General features: G+C 41.3%; 1 protein-coding gene across 6 annotated transcripts in view; it reads left to right on the top strand.

Moving 5' to 3' along the window:
• HMG20A (high mobility group 20A) overlaps nt 1-22204 on the top strand; it is a 47727-nt gene that overhangs the window by 1332 nt on the left and 24191 nt on the right. The window lies entirely within an intron of this gene.

The following is a 22204-nucleotide window of genomic DNA, read 5'->3' as shown; positions in this document are numbered from 1 at the left end:
GCTTTGACTTCTGTGGATTTGATTATTTGTGGGTTTCATTAATAAGTCCTCTCTAGGAATATCTAGGTCCTCCAGTGCAACTCTATGGCCGGCTTTAAGCAAAAGTCGCACTGAAAGCCTTAGAGGTTCCTAGAGGGAATAGTCCACTAGGCCTTTGTAGCTCCTCCAGCGCGGTTCTATGGTCAGTCTCTGTCGGGCGTTGACCACGGAGTTGCGCCGGAGGACCTAAGATTCCTAGAGAGGCATTTGTGGCTCCTCCATTGCAACTCTATGGCCAGCGTACCTAGAGTTTCCAAGAGCGGTGTCCTCTCAGGTAAAAACACAGTGTTTTTCTTATTTGCGGTTTTTCCACATTCACTGGGGCCCTGTGCCCTGAGCCCCAGTGAATGCAGAGGGACAAGCGTATTTAAGGGAGTGTCGCGTTGAGGAGGGAGCAAGCTTGTTTTCTGCTGCTCCAGAGAACAGGACACAATGGATGCAAGCTGCAGGAAAAGAGATTCCAGCTCAACATTAGGAGGAACTTCCTGAGAGTAAGGGCTATTTGACAGTGCAACAAACTCCTTCCTCGGAGAGTAGTGGAGTCTCCCTCCTTGGAGGTCTTTAAACAGAGGCTGGATGGCCATCTGTCAATGGGGATGCTTTGATTGAGAGTTCCTGCATGGCCCCTTGGAGTCCCTTCCATCTCTGAGAAAGGTCTGGAAACGTTGCCCTGTGAGGAGAGACTTAGGGAGTTGGGTATGTCTAGCTTGGAGAAGAAAAGGTTAAGGGGTGACATGATACGTAGCCCTGTTTGAATATTTGAAGGGATGTCATATTGAGAGGACTTACTAAAGCAAATGACAGTACAGTACATACTTACCTATAGGGAAACCATACCTTTCCATAGGGAAACACAGGGGAATAGTTGCCCATAGGGAGACATTGGGGAATAGTTGCCCATAGGGAGACATTGGGGAATAGTTGCCCATAGGGAAACATTGGGGAATAGTTGCCCATAGGGAAACATTGGGGAATAGTTGCCCATAGGGAGACATTGGGGAATCGTTGCCCATAGGGAAACATTGGGGAATAGTTGCCCATAGGGAGACATTGGGGAATAGTTGCCCATAGGGAGACATTGGGGAATAGTTGCCCATAGGGAGACATTGGGGAATAGTTGCCCATAGGGAGACATTGGGGAATAGTTGCCCATAGGGAGACATTGGGGAATAGTTGCCCATAGGGAATCATTGGAGAGTACTTGCCCATAGGAAAACATTGGAGAGTACTTGCCCATAGGAAAACATTGAATACTTGCCCATAGCGAATCATTGGAGAATACTTGCCCACAGAGATCATTGCAGAATACTTGCCCACCAGGAATCATAGGAGAATACTTGCCCAAAGGGAAGAATCAAGTACTTGCCTAATTTTTTTCCCTATGGGCAAATGTTCTCCCATATTTTCCTGTGGGCAAGTATTTCTCCAGTGATCCCCTATGGGCAAGTACTGTCATTTGCTTTAGTACGTCCCGTATTGACGATGGAGCGAGCTTGTTTTCTGCTGCTGCAGAGAATAGGACCCACAGCAATGGATTCAAACGAACGGAAAAGAGACGCCACCTAAACATTCACAGTAAGGGCTGTTCGACTGTGGAAGATGCTGCCTTGGAGCGTAGTTGAGTCTCCTTCCTTGGAGGTCTTTAAACAGAGGCTGGATGGCCATCTGTATAAGTCGACCCAGGATTTCTAGACTTATACATGAGTATATACAGTAATTGGTCTATTTTGCATGGTCTAGTGTTGCCAGCATTGACTGGCATTGGCTCTCCAGGGTTTCATATCTGTTCTTTCCAGACGTTCCTTCCGATGTCAACTTGAATCTTGGACCTTCTACGTTCAAAACCTGTTGTTTACCGCTGAACCACGGCCTTCCTTTTTACTCTTTCCCTGTTTAATATCTCCTTTATTTGTGTTGTGGTGCTAAGCTGCTAAAGAGAAGATCTGTTCAGGGCCATCAAATATTAGAGACTGCAAAACTGGGGTCAGATAAGGAGGAGAAAGCTGAGTCTTCCAGAATGAGGAGCTTTCGTCAAATGTAACTAAATGCTGGCAAAGCAGAGTTGGGTGCTGAAACCTATTTTTACACCAGTCCTGGGATTTTATATTTTGAGGAGATTTCTCCAATTTAGACGGCTTATTTCTCTTACTAATTCCCTTGGCTTTCTTTCAAATCCTTAGGTCCCCCAATGGTATGCCAGTTTCTTGTTTCACAAAGCTGTTTATCTGTGATTTGCTTTTTTTAGCACGGTATCAGTAAATGCAAGACTAGTTTTATTTTGGGCCGGCAGATTTGAGGATCCTGGTTGTAAGGAAAAGCGGTAGTAATAGCAGCAGTGGGAAGCCATTCCCTTCCTATCCTGGACTAATTCCGTTTATCCTTTAAAGGCTGAAGCGGTGGTCTCAAAATGCTCGAATGTTTGTGAGAACGCTCCAGGTCAATCTGAACTAAGTCAGGGATTAGTTGTGAGAATCCTCTGATGAACTTGCTTTAAAAGAGTGTAAATAAGTCCCCTTTGAACCACTGCTTAGGTCCAGCTTAGTGATGTTGGAAATTCTTCACCTTTATGTTTTAAATGGGGAATCTCATCAGAACTGAGTGATGAAGAGAGTATAATAAATCTGTCGTATTGTAGGTTGTCTTGCATGATGTATTTGGCATTATTTTGTTTTCTTGCAATTCCTTAGATTCTCTTATAATCCTTACCAAGCATTTGCCTTTAAATTGTCCCCTCCCTAGCCTGTTGCCCTCCGTTTGCTATAGCTTACCATATATACTCAACTATAAATTGACGGCGACCAAAATTATGGATTTTAATATGACCCATGGATAAGTCTTGGGTAAAACTTAAGGTCGTACAACAAAGGATCTAAATGATGAAGTAAAGGAAAATGATGCCATAGAACCTACACAATTCTGGCCTTTAGGGTGAGCACTGTTTGTGCTTACCCTAAAGGCTGGATGGATGAGAGAGAGGGGTCATTGCTTTCAGGACACATTACACTCTTGCCTATTACCAGGGTATGGTTCCCTTCTCTATGAGTTGAAGTACAGTATTTACACTGACCCTGGATAAGTCGGCCCAGGTTTTTGGGATCAATGTTTGGACTAAAATTTCTAGACTTATACATGAGTATGTACAGAACTTCCCAGTAATGGTACATGCCCTGGCAGCCACTCACATGATATCTTGGAGGGTGGTACTGGCTCCAGACATGCCACTTCAGAAATCTATGGACTGACAAAACCTGACTTAGACTTCTCCTTCCTACTCACTCCTCTCTTCATTAGGATGGTTATTTCTCATGTCCCCAAAGGGTTCCATGTAGCTAAATAAAGAAATAAAGCCTCAGGGTAAAATCTTAGTGAGATGTGCGTTTTCAGCATGGCTGTTTTTATGGTTGTTCACGGCTTATTGATGGAAGAAACTACAGTGCCTTCAAAACCATTATAACAGTGATTCCAGTCCAATGTCCTCAGTTGTAGCTTCTCAGAAGTATTTCCTCCTCTTTGTCCTCCACTTTTCTTCTGAGTTCTTGCAGATTCATACCCATGACTTCCTTAATTGAGTCCATCTCTCTAGCGCAGTGGTTCCCAAACTTTGGTCGTCCAGATGTTTGGGACTTCAGCTCCCAGAATTCCTGACTGTTGTCCAGACCTCTGGGAGTTGAAGTCTAAAACACCTGGAGGACCAAAGTTTGGGAACCATTGCATGTACTCTTCCTCTCTTTCTACTTCCTATTGCTGGGCTGCAGAATAATTTCATAGAAAACCGCCCTGGCTTCCTCTCATATCACTCTGAAATACATTAAACACTTTGGGGGGTTATTTTGATCCGTGCCACCTATTTCTTCCCCCTGCACGAATTGAATGTGCTTGCATTGTGTGATTGAAATTCCATCAGCAGAAATTGCTGACAGACACGTAATGAATTTGTGGATTTTCCCCTCGCAGATCTCAAGGCATGCGTGACAGAGATTGGAGCTCATTGTGGCAGATCCACATGAATGGTTTGCCCTAAATATCCAATTTAACTTTGTCACTTTTGGTTTTTATGCTTCCCTCCAGAAAATGGCTTCTATCATCCCTGGCTCTTATTGTTTAAGTAGGTACTGCTAGTCATGACGATAGAATTAAAAATGCTAATGGTGATTAAAGAAGGCTATAAGTTTAGAAACGAGTAGCTGTTATGAGAAATACTAGGAAAGATATCTTAGACCCTGGTACTATGTTTGAGGCTGCTTTTTTCATGTCGGTGTGACATTGGATAGATCATGGGTACCTGAATGTCTGCTATATGCTGTATCTGTAATAAATTTCAGGTGTTTATGAGGGATGGGGCCATACATATTAGCTCTTCCCCCACCATTTCCATCTCCATGGGAAGAAATTTCAATGTGAAGGTCTGAAGGGAGATTCCAAGTACGTTCATTGGAACACATTTGAAATCTGAACTTGTGGAGGTAAGAAATGGACTCGGTGTTCAGAGGGACATTTGTGTGGGACCTGCCTTTGTTCCTCCTCTGCAATTTGATTTCTCATGCATACCACAGAAATCTGGAACAGGCAACTATTTTCAGAAGACTGATACCTTTAGCTTAAAATAAAAAAATAAGAGTAGATACCGGTAAATATTTGCAGATAAACCATGCACTACAAACAGGTCTTCTCTGAAGGAATGAAAGTTCGCTTCAGTGCGGCTTCCTCCCAAATAATCAGGATAAAAGATGGCTGCAGGAGGCGATGCTGTATTCACACACAGTCTCATTATTTTGGAGTAAGCTCCAATGGACTTAATGGGATTTAATTCTGAGTAAACATGCCAGAGCGTGTGCTGTAAAGCGGGTGCCTGATAATTACAGCATTTTAAGCAAGCCCCCTGAATACGACTCTTGCATAAATTTTGTCAAATGTCATGTTGATTTTAGGTGGGCAAGGCTTCATGCAGGAATCAATGGCTTGGCGCTGTACAGAGGAAAACGAACAAGGAAAGGAATAATTTGTCATTTCCTCTTTATTCAGGCTGATACTTGGGAAATCATTTCTTTTTATTCATGGGTATTATAACTGAGTTGGCTGTTGAGGTATACATATATCATAGGTTAATTACATAGAGTGGATGTGGTTCTTCTCTTTTAAATTAGCTAATAGGAAATGTCGAAATAATAATGTTTTAAAAAGAAACAATTTGTTTCATGAGAACCAAGTCTGAGGAAGTCGTCATTATACTTTGGGCTATTGCATTTACTAATGTATGACAACTGTCAATCATTTACTGGGGTGTACATAGCATCACCAGGTGGATAGAGTCAGAAATTAAAGTAGATAGGATTTGCCAGATGATCCTCTCTCTGTCCTGTTGTTCAAACCCTGAAGGTACAGATGGTCTTTCCCAAGTTTTCCAACTTCTTCGCAGTTATAAGCTGGTGCTGACATGATTACAATGTTCACGTTTGAACAAGAGTTTCTTTAGAAAGTGTTTCTTTATACAAAGTCACTGCCTCTATGTTCAATAGTCATTGATTTAGTACCTTCTGTGACATCTCACTTTACTTCTTCAGAGGATCCTGGAGCAAAGATGTTATTGACTGGAAATTAGTTTCCAAGGGGCAGACCTTTGTCTCTGTCTTCCATAGCTTCATCTCAAAGAAAATCTCTTTGCCAGTTGAACCCTTACCATGTTGAAAGACGAAATAAGTTTTGAATAGCGCAGATTAAATTTAGCGATAAAAACTGGGTTGTGTGAAAAATGTCAGTTCAAACTCCTGTCATTTAATCTCTTACTATTCAAATAGGTCTGATAGCGCTTACCAGCTTTTGTCTTTAAAACCTTTCCTTCTTTGTTTCACTGACTTTGGAACATTAAGCAAAGGGTGAAAGCACCAGGTCCCACCTGATCTTGGAGGTGAAGTAGTTTCAGCCCAGTTTAGCATTTGGATGTGAGACTGCCAATAAATACCAGGGCTTGTAGGCTTTATTTCAGAGTAAGGAACTGGCAAAACCACCTCTGAATGTTGCTTGCCTAAGAAAACCCTACAAAATGGATGGAGTTGCCATAAATCAACAGGCAACTGGGAAGGACATAAGTTGGCCCTCCACATTTGCAGCTTTGCAGCTTTAACTTTGAGGATTTGATTATCTGTGGTTTCGATTAATACGTTATCTCTAGCAATTTCTTGGTCCTTCAGCACAACTCTGTCAGAAGTTAACCATAGAGTTGTGCTGGAGAACCTAGAAGGTTCAAGAGAAAACACTTCTCTAGGCTTTTGTAATAATAATAATAATAATAATAATAATAAATTTTATTTCTGTCCCACCAGTTTTGGGCAAACTATTAAGGCATCTCTTGAGAGACGAATGGATGGATGTCAGTTGTGTATGTGTAAATTTTGTTTCTTTTTGGAAAGATTTAAAAAAGAAACTTGGATCGCACAGGTTAGACTTTGAAGCCCCTTCAGTTGTTGACTGAAGGATTTCTGGTTTTACTATTAAAAGAAGCCCATTGCTAGCCTTCGATTGATCTGTTGCTTTATGGCCTCCTTGAGCATTCGAAAGGCTGTGCAGTTGAGATGTCATCACAAAGGTTGTGCGGATATAACAAGTGTGTGTACTGTTGGTGTATGTGTGCAGAGGAGTGAGGAAAGAAGCAGTATGTAATTCTGAATATCTTGCATGTAAGTAGTATGTGAATGGGCCATTGTTGTAGGATACCTTAGTTTTAATGAATTCTGTTGCCTTTAATATAACATAAAACAAATAGATGGAGTGGAGTCTTAGAAAATTAAAGATTGAAAATGGAAGTTTGGTAGTATTTATAAGTACTGTAAGTTTTTTTGAATGGTCAAAAAGACAAGCAGTGTTGAGTCTTAGCACAAATCAACTTTACTTTGAGGTTAAAACATAGTACTGTAATATAACTGCCACCTGACAATTTCTTCTTTTCATTTTGACCTTCCTAGGCCATATACACAAGTAGGAATTGAACTTCAGCTGCACTTTTCCGAAGGCTTTTGTGTTTTATTCTTAGCAGGCCATATACAAATCGTAGTGTTGTGCTGTCTTTTGAAAGCAGCATTGGTCTTGAAAATCATTAAGCAGTTTCAACGTAAAATCACTAACATTTTTTAAAGGAAAAGAATTGATTCAGAAGTGAAAGGGGAAAATGTCATTGTTTCTTTTCTTTTTCTAAATGGAGACTAGAAATATTGCGTTGGAACAGATGATGGTACTGAATGGCTTTGTACATGTTGTATTGCATTGTTTCTCATCCTAGCAACTGATGAGGTGCCAGTTTTAAATTTGTGCCTTTGGCGGGATACAGACGGGCAAAAAGGGGTGTATTCATGACGTCATGAAGGTAGAGCCTTCAGACGGGCCTTACCTGAATGCCGCCATGAACACGCCCCCCGCACGCCCCAAGCGGGAAGAGGCGGCATTAAAAAGGTGCTGCTTTTCTCCGCTTCTTTTCCGTTTGATGCGCAGCTGCGCAGCTCCGTCTGTAAGCTGCTGCACCGGTACGCCAGAATTGCTACGCCGCTAATTTAAGTTGCCCATTTAAAAGCTCCGTGTGTGCTGCGTCGCATAATGAGTCGGGGTCCTGGAACATGCGCAGTTTGCAGTCAGGCTTTAATTGCAGCGTCAGCTGCCATGCAGGTGTGGAAGCTGCAGCACAGCTGCAGCGCATTTTAAGACTCGTAACCCTAACCCTAACCCTAACCTTAGAGCAACATGTACGCATGCGCTGCTTGGAAAGTTTGGACTTTAAAGTGAGCCCCTACACACATTCCTGTGCCATTTTCACCTAACAATAAAAACCCCTAAAACTGTAAATATTTACATATGTACAAGGGAGGTGATGGGGGATGGCAGGGGGACAGCGGTGGCAGTGGCGACAGCTGTGGCTGTGCATTGCAGATTCAGCAGGAGCGCGGGGACCAAAGGAGAGGAGGCATCCATGATGCTGGTGACACTGGCAAAGTGCAAGCGGACAAGGATGCCAACACCAGCTGATCACCAGCTGGCAGGAGACCACCATTGTTCTTGGGCAGAGCGGGGGGAAAAGTTTTAAAGGGGCTTGGGCACTTTAAATGTGCCCATAGGCTTTCTGCCGCCGCTGCTTAGCGCTGCAGCTGCGCATCCGCCAGCCGGCAAAGGAAAAAAAAAAGCCCCGTTTTTGGCCGCCCGTGAGGAAGCTGCCTCTCTCTTTGCAGCGTCCTCCGAGGTGGCAGTTTGGAAACTGCGGGTCAGAAACGGACCCAGGTGAGGCGTCTTCACTGCCCCCCATGTGGAAGCCCCATCTCCTGAGCCACGCCCCCGGGGCGGGCGGTCTGGAGGCTCCGTATTCAGCAGAATACACCTCCAAGACGTCTTCCCCTGCCCGTTTGTATCCCGCCACAGTTTAGTGGGGTTTCATTGATGGTGGGAGATCCATATCCTTTAAAGGCTTGCATTCTTGTACTTAAAAATTATTTTCTGTCCTATGATTTGTATACTCTTGCATGCAAAACAAATTGAACTTATATTTTTTTGTTTTATTTCATCTTCCAATGAGTGTTTTGGTGCTCTGGTGTTGATGTGTCCCCCCCCCCCCCCGGTCAAAGCTTACATAACAGTTCTTGTAGCTACTTGTAGAGTTTCCTAAATTCTGTTCTAAAAGCTTAATCCAGCAGAGCAATTATCAAGGGAGCTGTTCTAAGGATATGTTTATTAGAAAGGTTTCAAAGCCTACAGAAAATAATGGAGTACATGAAAACCATTCAGCTTGTTCCCAGGGCTTAGTTGCACTGCTGTGAGCTCAGAGAGCATTGTGGGTATTGATACGGAAATAGAGAATGGTTTTAAAATGTTATAATGGGCAGTGGGGTGGGGGAGTGAGGAGACATAAAACTGCACATAGTTGGAAATCTTTCCGTATTTGTTCTACGTGGTGTTGCACTGAGTTTTGAGCAAGGGCTATGGCTGATTCAGTAGAGACTTACTAGCATTTCGGCTCATCCGTGAGTAACTGAATGGTTGTGTGAGAATGGTAGCATATGGTCACTTGCACTGGCAAAGCGATACCATGGCTTTTCTGTAAATTAGGCACAAATTCTGAACTCAGGAATGCTAACAGATACTAATTGGATTGGATGGTAATGTAAGCTTATATAGTGAGCAGCAAAGTGGTATATCCAATAATGCACATTACAGCTGAATCAATTGGCATCCTTTTTGTGAAGGCAGAAGGAGAAATTTCAAATGGCGTAAGTACCGTCACTGAGCCACTTCCTTAATGGTTTGCTTGTGTTTTAGAAAACTGTGGTTTCCAATTGCAAACTGTGATTTGAAACCTGGCTTGAAGGACAAGCATAAACCATAGTTGGCTGATTAAGATGTACTGGCAATATATGATTTGAATTAAGGAGGAAGTAGCTATGGGAGCATTCACACCTGGGTTTTTTTTACCTGAGGAGATGCGGATCGGCATGCTGATGCATATTGGGTTTGTTGTTCCCATTAGGTTTTGGGTTTGCAAATTCTGTTTTTAACCTTTGTGTTATTCACACATGCCATCATTTGGGGTTAAAATGGAGCTGCCTCCCTTCCTTTAACTATACAGAGTGATCTGAATCGATTCAGAAGCGTATTCACATTGCTGATGATGCAGAAAACTCAGTGTAAAAACGGTATCGAATATCCCAGGTTAAGTGGGGTTTTTGCCAACTTCCCCCTCAAAGTGCATCGTGTGCATTTGAGATGTGTGTGAACACCGAGGATTCAACCCAGAGTAGTGTGAATGGAGCCTGGATGAGTTGGAGCACATGAAAGGGTGTTTGAAAACATGAGTTGTTCACATAGTGCCAAGCCATAGTTTGAAGTTAGATCTGAACTGAACAGTTGCTTCCCATGCAGGGCCACAAGCCAATATATACACATAGATGGGGTTCTCTCTCTCTGTTTTGTTCTTCAAAATAGTTGCTGTTGGTGAAAGCAAAATGGAGGACCATGTTATCATCCCCATGTGGTAGAAAAGATGTTTCTGCTCGCTTTCTCTTCCAAACCTCACAAAGTAAAGGCTTTCTAGAAGAGCTCCTCAGTGACTTTGGTGAACCCTCTGCAAGGCTGATAAAAAGACTCCTGCTAGTGTTCTCCATGTCAGTATTCATAAAACCCAGGCATCTAGATGGGCTGAATCCTCATTCCTGGCTTAGAATGGCTCATTCTGAGGGCTGTATTTCTTAACTGTTAAGTACAATAGTCCTATTGTTCTTCTTCCAATACTTTTGTACTTGTCAGCTTTCCGGATGCCTTTAGTTAGTAATGTTTTGCAGCTGACAGCATATTTATTTTACACTTATTGATTCTCCTTGCAAACATATCAAGCAGAGGAATGTCACTATGGTTGCTTACTGCTTTGTATATATATTATAAAGTGTTATTTCAGTGTTTGAATCCCAAACTATGGACTTCAAACTATTTCAGTTTTCAGGTATTTGGCCTGCCCTTGGTTTACGTTGGCAACATTTGCACACAATATTGAGCCAGAATTGCTTGCTAATTCTGCTTTTAATGTACACAAGCCGCATTCAAGTGCATACAGCCCATTCTCTCCCATTATCTTGTTCCCACTCACTTAAATGGATAAATAAACCAGAGAGTGATAACTTCATATTATCTTTGATCCTCATCCGTTGCTTCAGAACAAACCCAGATTGCAAGCCTGGACAAATTGTTTACTTATTTATTCAGCAGATTTACATTGATGGCATTTATTGGAACAAACCAGACTTCTTATGGACATAAAAATGCTCGCTCGTTCGAGAGCAATGAACTGGGATGCCTGGTTCTCATGTAACAAGAATTATTTCTGTATTTATTCTGTTGCCCAGAGCAGAAGGGATGAAACAAGAATAAATGACTAGTACTAGCACATAGCTCATTCTTGGTAAACCAGGACTAGCTGTTCTGCAATAATTACTGTTGGAGGTGAACTTGGACATTTGACAGGGCTATTTTGATAGAGATTTCAAAATCTTACGTTAAAGCAAAGATAGTTGATAGCCATTTTTCATTTTTTCCCTTTCTGCTGGAGCAGTTTGGCACTGCTTAAATGGCTGTTTTAGTGTATTTAAATGGGGAATCTTGGACAAGCATGCAACTGTTTTTCTGCCCCAGGAGTGCGCACGCTTTCTCTGTCCACATCATGCTGACATGTAATTTTTATGTCGGGTTCAACGTAATGCCCAAATTTGGAGATGTCTTAAAAGTTTACTATTCCTTTCAGTTGCTGAGGCCCCTTTGGACTATTTCTCATAAATTGCAGAGTTGTAAATTCAGTTTCTAGACATCATTATATCACATTGTTATCTACCATTGTTGAGGCATACCCTTAATAAAGTTCTCCTGCATCATCTTGGTAGTGTTTTGGGCTTATAGGCTTCTTTCAAAATGGCAAGTGACTTGGACCCTCCCGCCCAAAATAGTTCAGAAGGCTCAGATGTAAAATTACTCCCTGGGTCCCACAGAGAGACAAAGAGCCTTTTACAGTAAAGTTTTAAAAAATACATTAAATTAGGATGAATCCGAGGAACTGCATGAAGCCAATGCATCACACTCTGCCTCCCCTAGCTTCCCATGTTGTTATGCAGTGCCCCCAAGTTATCACACTAATATTACACTTGTCCCTCCATATTCACTAAGCTTAGTGATGGCGAACCTATGGCACGCGTGCCAGAGGTGGCACTCAGAGCGCTGTCTGTGGGCACATGTGCCGTTGCCCCAGCACAGAGTTTGCCAGAGTTTGTTACTAGAAAGCCAGAGGGACATGGCACTTTGCAATTAATAAGTGGGTTTTGTGTTGCAGTTTGGGCACTCAGCCTCTATAAGGTTCACCATCACTGGCTTAGGGGCACAAGACCCCTGTGAATATAGAAAAATCACAAATAACAAAACATGTTTTTACCTGAGAGGACGCCTCTCTAGGAAGCTCTAGGTCCTCGAGTGCAACTCTGTGGTCAACGTCCAACGCTGACCATAGAACTGCAGTGGAGGAGCTACAAATGCCTAGTAGAGTATTCTCTCTAGGTCTTTCAGTGCAACTTATAGTTACAGTTGACCACAGAGTTGCACGGGAGGATCTAGTTATTCCTAGAGAGAACATATTAATCAAATCCGGGAATAATCAAATCTGCAAATATGGAGGGATGAGTGCTGTAGTTTTGTTTGCCTAAATACTGTGTTTAGAAACATGGAGGAGCCATCTCGTCGTTTGCTATCAAGCCAGCTTTGATTTATGGCAACCATATGAGTGAGACCCCTCTGAGAGTCCTGTTTTTTTAACAGCCCTACTCAGGTCTTACAGATTTAGAACCATGGTTTTCCTTTATTGAATCAATCTATCTGCATTGTGGTCTTTGTCCTTTTATACTGCCTTTAACTTTACCAAGCATTAATGTCTTTTCTAGTGAGTCTTCTTATCTCATGATTTCTAGTAAATCTTCTTGTCTCAAGTACAATAAACTCAGTGTAGTCATTCTGACTTATGGTGAGAGTTCAGACTGAATTTGTTCTCAGTCCATTTATTTGTGATCTTGGCAGTCTTTGTTATTCATAGAATTGTTCTCCAGCACCACATTTCAAATTAAGTTGATTTTCATCTTGGTCACCTTTCTTTGTTGTTGTTGGGCGCCTTCAAGTTGTTTCCGACTTATGGTGACCCTATGGCGAATCTATCAAGAGTTTTTCACTGTCTAGCTTTTATGGCCATATATCAAAAGCAGAAACATTGTGCCCTGGATGATTCTGATTTTGGTATTCATCTTGACCCATCAGAATAAGTGTTGGATTTGTAGTTTCAAAGGTGGAGCAGTGCTTGTGTCCTTGTTCTAGTCTACATTATTGGGAAGGGTATATTACAGTGGACATAATTGAACGATATACATATAAGAAGAGCTTTTTAAATATTTTATAATCACCATATCAGACCATAATATATTGTAGACTGGGCATTCTTCATACTGTCCACCAGCAATCTCTCTCCTTCCTCTCTTCCCATCCTTTGTAGCATCAAGTCTGTTAAGACTTCTGTGAAACTTTTAAGTTTGCCAACTGCTTCAAGACTTTTAATTGGACCTAGATTACTGTCCATGAAAATGAATATTAGCTTAAATGCTTTCAGTGGTTAAGTTGTTGTGAAGTTTTTCTAGCTGGTTAAAAGAAATCAAGAAGTATCAAAAGACTTTCTTTTTAAATATTTCATTTGTTTCTCATGACTAAGATATTAGATGCGGCTCTGAGTTAATGGATGGCCATGCAACTGTTGCGTGTGTGTCTTTGTCTCTGTGTGTTGTGTGCTTTGGTTTCACCTGTCAACTGAGGGCATTCTTATTAATTTCACAGGGCTTTGAATATTCAAAGATGTGTTTTGCCAGTTTCTTACTCTGAAATTTAGCGTAGTTGGCGGTTTCCCATCCAAGTACCAGCCAAGGCTCTACTCAGCTTCCAAGGTCTGATAGGGTGCCTTTTTAGGGTTTTTAGGCTGTCATACAACAGGAGAGAACACTTTTTAAACCTCAAAGTGTAATATTAGCCTGATGATAATAGGGTAGTGGGTGGCACAGCAACCTTAGAGAATATTGAGCGGCATTTTAGTGAGTCATGAGCTCAAAACTACAATGCTATTTTTTCTGTTCCTCCAAATTCCATGTTGTCAACAGTGCTTATGCTCTCAGTAAAAATGTTGTCTCCCTATGAACCAGGAAAGGTCACAGGCTTGGAAGGATGCCCTTTCTCACGGCATTGATTCAGACCAAAGGATGCATAGATCATGGTACTGTGGGTTAAGGAAAGCCTGGGTGTCAAAGCCTGGTATAGGATTCGTGGGAAAGCTTTACTTTGTTGAAAACAAAAATACTGTCGGCACAACATTCTCTTCCTTTTGAAGGGTGGGGGAATTACCGCATTGTTGTGCAGCCCTGGAGAAGAGTATTCACTTTATGAAATCATTTGTCCTGCTGTATCATGAAGAAGGACTTCTTTATAAGCATGAACACTTCAGCTGGAGAAGATTCGCTTGGTAATAGCATTTAAAGTGCTTTCTTCAAGCGTGTTCAGCATGGACTGATTGTCTGAAAAACTCTTGCCAAATAAAACGCAGCTATTATTTTGTCTCCAGTTAAATATGAGATTGTTGTTTTTCAGGATCAAGGGACAATTCGATGGTAGGAATCAAAAGCCATTATTTCATAGTATCAGTGGTAGTATCTAAGCACTTGATCTGTTGAGACTGCTGCAAATCTCAATCTCTTCTGTTGCGAGGACTCAGCAAAGTTGTTGTTAGAGTAGTTTAGTACAAAGCAGAAGTGGCTGTTGGTTTTGGTGTTGGGAAGTCCAAAATGGGGCGAAAATCTCTTGGAGAAGTATTTAAGAAGATGAGGCATCAGGCAAGAGTATCTGTTGAACATGTTTTCATTGGTGGAAGAGCAAATCCTGTGGTTAAAGTAGCAGGACGTATACTTCAATATTTCACCCATTCTGGGCACTACATCTTTGTAGTGCTTCATATTTGGAAGGTATAGCATGTTCTCCGTAATTAGGAACCTGGTCTTCAGTACTTATTTGTGAGTTCTAAGATGAGCTATTATGAAGTTGTGAAGCAGAGAATGAACAAAAAAGCAATTTATTGGTTTTTTTAAGAAATGAAGATGGTATTCTTATGCTGCCACAGGGATAGAACCATTCAAAATACTCCACAGTGGTCAAAACCTCTGAAGAAATAACACCATGGCAAAAGATTAGAGCATAGAAGAAGAATAAGATGGACATCTATTGATGGAGCAGAGTGTTGGTATAATGGCAGTACTCATGTGTAGTGCATATTTACCATTACAAAGATGAATAAAAGAATGTCTTAATTTCACGATTCCTCCCTCTCCCCATATCTAGCATAGCTGTGAGGAATTTGGAAATTTACATTAACCATAGTTACATCCCAGTTTTGCATTAAACTGAAGTTAATCATAATGATAGTTTGTTCAAACCAACTAGTTGCAAACTAGTATATGATGTTGACCTGTTTCATTGTGGCTGAGTTGAACCTACAGTGTATGGTTTTAGACATAACTCAGGCCCAAAACACACTGCAGAAATCATCCAGTTTGAGACCGCTTTAACTGCCCTGGCTCAATGCTGGGGGATTCTGGGAACTGTAGTTTTGTGAGACATTGAGCCTTCTCTCTGTCAGAGAGCACTGGTGCCACAATAAACTACAATTCCCAGGATTCCCCAGCACTGAACCAGGGCAGTTAAAGTGTTCTCAAACTGGATTGTTTCTGCAGTGTGTTTTGGACCTCCATTAATTTAAAGCAGAAACCTGATATCACAAAAAGAGGAGGAAAGCTCCAAGTTCTGACTCCTTGTTAGCATGAACAATGCAGTCAGTGAGTCTGAAAACAGGTAAAAAGAGTGGCTTGTGCACATTGGTTTCTTGGAAGAAGAAGAGATTGCCCCCTTTCACAGACAAAATGCTGTGTGTGTGTTGAAGATGTTGGGAATAGCAGTGTATGGTTGACAACGATTGTTGAAATAGATTTTTGCAGATGTTTGGCAGCAGCCTCTGGAGCCTGAATATTAATAGTATTGTTGAGGCTTGATTTAAACTTTGGAGATCTCTAAGCTTTACATTCCTTTCCCCTAGATTAAGCAGATCTGAAGCGTGCTGTCATTCAACCCCTCCGAAAATTGTTTGCCAGAGGATTCTTAGGCAACTTTGCAGCGACTGCTGTTGTTTCTACATACCTTTCCTAAATTTTCCAAAAAGGATTTTGTTGCTGTGTGTTGGGACTTAAGCCAAAATGCTTCTTAAAAACCAAATTTATGGTGTTCAACTGAAGTTAAGGTTACTTAAAGTGATCAAACCCAAATGTTAACAGTTGGGCAACACTCTTGTTATCCACGCAGAACAATAGTATTCTTTGTAGTTATTGTAGGTTAAATGCTTAATTTTGTTTTGTTTTGTTCTGAACAGATTGCACATATGAGAAAGTTGCTGGAGAAGCTCAGAGGGAATTCAGAGCTAGGCATTGTACTAAGATAGTCTGCTCCCATATGCATTTGTCTGATCGTTGTGATGACCCTCAGAGACTCTACACCAGTGATTTCCAAACTCTAATCTTCCAGGTGTTTTGGACCTCAGTTCCCAGAATCCTAGACTATTGGCCAAGATGGCTGAGACTTCAGGGAGCTGAACTCCAAAACACCTGGAGGACCAGAGTTGGGAATCACTGCTCTACACCTTCTCCCCAGACACTGGAAGGAAAGTGAATGGTGATGGGACACTGGACCTTTTCAGTCATGGCACCTTTTTTCTGGACACCCCCCCCCCCCCCATCCTATATATCTTTTCCTGACACCATCTTTATTTGCTTTACGTCACTATGGTCCAAAACACACTGCAGAAATAATCCTATCTTGAGACCGCTTAACCTGCCCTGGCTCAATGCTAGACAATTCTGGGAACTGTAGTTCTGTGCGACATTTAGCCTTCTCTGTCAGAGTGCTCTGGGGCCACAATAAACTACAATTCTCAAGATTCCCTATCACTAAGTCAGGGCAGTTAAAGCAGTCTCAAACTGGATTATTTCCGCAGTGTGTTTTGAATCTATGATAGACTTTTTTTTTTTTGCCAAAGCTTTTTAATTACAATTTTGATTTCGCCTGGCAGTTCTTAATCTGTTGCTACAATACTTTCAGGGTTTTTTTTTTAGTTATATAATATATAGAAATTTTAATATTTATTTTACTTATGTCACCTATTGAGAGCAAAAGCCAAAGAAAGGGTAAGTAGCATTTTCATAAAGAAATTAAAATAACTTTCATCATGCCTAGGCCTGCAACAGATGAAAAGCCTTCCCTCCATCCCAACTGCAACTGCTGTGGCTTCCGAGTGAGAAAAGAATAGGCAGTATTATATTGCTTTATAATTTTGTATATTTTGATGATATGTATTTGTCAGGTTGTTATAGTATATTGCATTTTTGTACTTATGTTGCATTTCTGCCTTGATAATTTGTTTTTACAATTATATGTCATTGTTACATTTATATTATTCCTTCCTTCCCGTGTGTGTGTTTATGTGTATGCATACACATATTTTATAATGTATGCCTTCGGTAGGGCTGGCTGTTTTTGTTGTTATTTTCCTTGTAAAGTGTGATGTATACTGATGCTGCTGTATAAATACATGATGATAATAACAGCTTGTAGTGGTTAATGTTGAAAATTGATCTTTTGAATTAAACTGGAACATCACATAATAATAATAATAATAATAATAATAATAATAATAATAATAATAGTATTTATTTATATCCTGCCTCTTCCTTTTTGGGGATCAAGGCGGATAACAACAGAGTTTAAAATACAAGTAAATAACAACAAGGTCTCCCCTCCCCCTATCCCACCCTCCTTAAAATATCAGTTTGTAAAATGAGATCAAGAAATACATCATAAAATATCAAAGAAACATTGTTCATTACACGGTGACAACAAAATATAGGAGCACATATGGACCGGTTTCTTCATTCATGACCTAGTCAGTCTGGATAGGCGAGCCTGAAGAGAATCGTTTTTACTGCCTTCTTAAAAGCCTCAGTTGAGGATATTTGGTGGATTTCTTCAGGGAGGTTATTCCAGATTTTTGGAGCGGCAACAAAGAAGGTTCTTTGGGACGTTGCACTAATCTAGTTCTGCTTGACTGAAAGAGATTCCTCCCCAAAGAGTGAAGTGTGCGGGAAGGATTGTATGGGAGGAGGCGTTCCTTCAAGTAAGCTGGACCCAAGCCATGTAGGGCTTTATAGGTAATAACCAACACCTTGTACTGTGCCCGGAAGCTAATGGGAAACCAATGTAATGATTTTAGAATTGGTGTAATATGGTCAAATTTAGATTTTTCCAGCGACCAGTCTGGCTGCCATGTTTTGTACCAATTGAAGCTTCCAGACGTGGCACAAGGGTTTCCCCATTTAGAGCGCATTACAGAAATTGAGACGAGAGGTTACCTGTGCATGTACAACCGTTTCTAGGTCCTGCTGCTCCAGGTAGGGTCGCAGCTGGCGTATCAGCCAAAGCTGATAACAGGCACTCCTGGCTGTCGCATCAACCTGACTTCCAGCAGTACTTTCCAAACTCTTTGCATATCAGACAACTTAAATTTAGGCAAAGGCTGCTGTAAACCTAAAGTGCCCATTCACAGAATAGACGTGCTTCCTTGCTTTCCTTCAGATTCATTGCTTTGCCCTTGCTTCCTTCCCGTCAGTAGTTTGACTGGATTGTTTTGTGTATTTATTTTGCATTTTGCATTTTTATTTAAGGTATCATAAATGTATGTGTGTGTGATGTGTTTTCTTGCCTTAGCATATGTTTCTATTTAAATTGTTCCCTCTTCAAAAGCTGGGGAACATTCGTTTCTGTGTCTATCTCTCAAAAGGAGTCCTCCCCCCCCCCCCCCCCCCAGAATCCATTCATAAAAATAAGCATTGTGCCTTTTTATCAAGGGGAGAATATTTTTGTGTTTGTTCCCAGTTCAGACCTCTTTAGTATGCCAAATTAAGAACACAGAATAGAGGTTTCAGGAAGAGATTGCGAATATAGGAAGGACATTCTTGCCTACCAAAGGGCTTCTGAGCTGTGCCAAAGAGTTGGTCTGCTTCCATGTATGTCTTTTAGTCTCTCTTCTAGTACTAAGTGTTCCATTTTTTCAAGTGACTCACGATACAGACTCACTTTCGAGGGTGGAGAGGCGGAAGGAGGGAGAAGGCTGGTTTATTACTCAGATTATTTCTCCAGATACAGTTGCCTCGATTTTGAACATATGGGATGTGATTCTCTCTCTAGCCGTATCTTTCTTTTCTCTCCGTCCCCCGTGATGCCACAGGCAGTGATGTTGTGGCCAAGGGTGCTCCGACATCCAGTTCTGGCACTACTCTAAAGGTTCTGTACTCACACCCTCCTAATGAGCAAGCCTTGCCTAGACATTTCGTCGCATGTATCGACGTGTGCAGTTGCTTAGAAACTGGAGTCTAAAGCCAAGGGTGATTGCTTCACAGGATACTTGAAATTCATACTTTTTCAACAACCATGGCAACTCAAGTCAAGATGGCCCAGGTTGCAGTATGATGCGTAGAGTGTTTTGTTCTCTTTAACAGCAGGAGCTGGTCTTGGCGGTTAGTCGTTCAGACGCAAGATGTGTCGGAGAGGTCGATAGGATGACGTGTATATGTGAATGGTCCCATGCCCTACTTATGGTCCCCAACTGTAATCTGGGTCAGCTTGACCTGAGTGACTCATGGTTTCTCTGTGACATCAAAATGCATTTGTAGATATCATCCTCGTAATATATTATTGTCTGAAATTTATTTTCAGTAGGTAGCCACAGAAATGTTAGCAAACCAGACTACAAAAAATCCAATAACCATCAAGAATACCCAGGTGTTAAAACCTCAACAGAGCTCTGCCCATTGTAAGAAAAGGTAGGGCCACTTGAAAGGAAGCAAGAGGTTGCTTGGTAGCATCTTGGTTGTGGTGGTTGATCCTAAAATCTGCCCATCTATGGGATGCGTTTATGGTGAAGTAATGATTGGTTCTGTGAACTGGTATCTTGGTGCTAAATCTGTCATCAGCTCCTTCTGTCCCCTTCCTCTGGATAGATGACCCTGGAATTTAACTTTCTAACTTTCCAAGGGCAAAAGGACCTGTCTATGTAGACACCCATGTGATATTCCTGATCTCTTGTGTGATTAATGTAGAGCAGTCCCTTCACATTCTCTGGGGTTAGGGATGAAAGACCACTGTGGATGTGTGAAAACCACAAATAAAAAACAGTATTCTGTTTATGTGAGAAAACACCTCTCTAGGTTTATGGTCAACATCTGCTAGAAATGGATAATAAAATCATGATGGAGGACCTCTAGGTGCCTAGGGAAGAGTTTTCTCTAGGAACTTGTAGGTTTCCCAGCACAATTCTGTGGTCAACGTCTGGCAGAGTTGTGCTGGAGGACCTAGAGATTTTTAGATAGAATATATTAATCAAGATGCAAATACCCTTATCCCTCCATATTTGCGGCTTTGATATTTGCGAATTTGATTATTCACGGATTTGATTAATATGTTCTCTCTAGGAATATCTAGGTCCTCCAGTGCAACCCTATAGTCAACTTTAACTAAAAGTTGCACTTAAAGACCTAGAGATTCCTAAAGAGAATACTCTACTAGGCATTTGTAGCTCCTCCAGTGCAGTTCTGTGGCCAGTGTCTGTTGGACGTTGACCACAGAGTTGGACTGGAGGACCTAGAGATTTCTAGAGAGGTGTCCTCTCAGGTAAAAACATTGTGTTTTTGTTATTTGTGGTTTTTCCATATTCACAGGGGTCTTGTGCCCCTAACTCTGGCGAATATGGAGGGACAAGGGTAATCAAATTTGTCAAAAGTCAAAGCTGCAAATGTGGAGGGCCAACTGTAATGCTTTCAGATACGAATCATGAAAAGTAGAGCCTAAATGAATAACAATTCTATGTAGAACATGGAGCTCTGTCTTCTGCTGGTAGACCAATTTTCTTTGTACCTCATTCTCATCTACTAGGACCACCAGCTGTTCCCCAGGGTTGAGTGTGGAGTACACTGGTGCCTCGGGTTACGAAATTAATTCGTTCCGCCATTCCTTTCGTAACCCGAAAATTTCGTAACCCGAAAAATAATCCGTTAGCACTGGAAAGCCTATAGCTGCACTTTGCAGCATTTGAATTTCGCGCCGAAATGAATTTCGTAACCCGAAAAATATTTCGTAACCCGAAACAGTTTTTGCCAATCCAACTTTTTCGTATCCCGGAAATTTCGTAACCTGATCATTTCGTATCCCGAGGCACCAGTGTACTTCTCAGCCCTATTCAGACATGCCAGTGAGTGAACCTGGAATCCTTTACATATAAAACATTTGTTCTATCACTGGGCTATGGCCCTTATCTTGTGAAAGCTACAGTAGAGCTCTCTTTCTGCCAACATTTGAGCCATGGGTAATTTTCTGAGGTTTCCTTGAGATATGAACATTAGAAGTGAAAGTCCCTCCCTGCAAAACTCAATTATACCTGCGAAGGGTGTTTAGAAATTGTGTAGGAGGTAAATAAGTTGGTCATCCCAGGATCACTCTTTGATTAGCATTCTGCTTCTTAAAGATGAAGGTTCTTTTTGAACCCAAATGAGATTCTTTTGTGTATTCTGTATATACCCTAAATAATTTATTTGGAGCTTTTTCAACTACAAGCTTTCTCTTTCTTCTTCATACGTATAATTTGCTGCCAGAGGGATTTTATGTAAGCAAAGACAGGGAATGAAAAGGAAGCCAGAACAATCGCCTGAACTCCCTTTTGCTGCCAGCTTCCTGTTCATTCTTTTTTTGTTGCATGTTTCTCATCTTCACTGTCGATCTGGGCACTACCTCTCTTTGGCACACGTGTAATTGACAGCAAATCCAATGATATTATTGTTTTATTTTAGCAGTGGAATCAGGCAATTGTGACAAGAGGGCTTTTAGAGGGTTGTGCTTCAGAACACAGTTATGAAAGCACCATCCTTGTGCCTAGCAATGGTTTTGAGCCTCATAGCAACCAGAAAATGTTTTTAAGTACGATCAAACAGCTTGTTCAATGTGAAGAGGTGAAATGGAAATGCTGCCCACTGACACCGATTACTGTGAATGTGCTTATTTTGTGTGTTGATAACCGTACTGTGTCATTTTCATCAGGATTGCCAGCATCAAACTGTTCCTGGGGGAGTTGTGCAATATCTCAACATCTAAGTTCTTAGACATGGATGCTAGTCATCTCTTCAATAAGCTTAATATACAGACCATACAGGGTAGTGATGAGCAGATTTAAGTGTTTCACCTTCTTTGATCCCCCCTTCCAAATCTAGTCATTTTAAAAGTTGCCCACAGCTGTAAGGACTAGAGACTTCCAGTTAAGCATATGTGATGAATCTACCAACTTGAAGGTCTGTTCCTGTTCAGATGTAAATCTGATCCATCAATCAAGTTAGCAAATATTGAACTGCAATGATGGAACTATATTAATAATATCAAATTTCTAGTCATCCAGCTATATTTATGAGGGAAGGTTTTAGGAATCTGTGTGCGGAGT

The sequence above is a fragment of the Sceloporus occidentalis genome, unplaced genomic scaffold (assembly GCF_023333645.1).
Source record: "Sceloporus occidentalis isolate IW3139 unplaced genomic scaffold, rSceOcc1.0.p SCAF_9, whole genome shotgun sequence".
Taxonomy (NCBI): Eukaryota; Metazoa; Chordata; class Lepidosauria; order Squamata; family Phrynosomatidae; genus Sceloporus; species Sceloporus occidentalis.
Note: the sequence above shows the minus strand (reverse complement) of the source record. Positions and strands in the feature narration are given on the sequence as shown.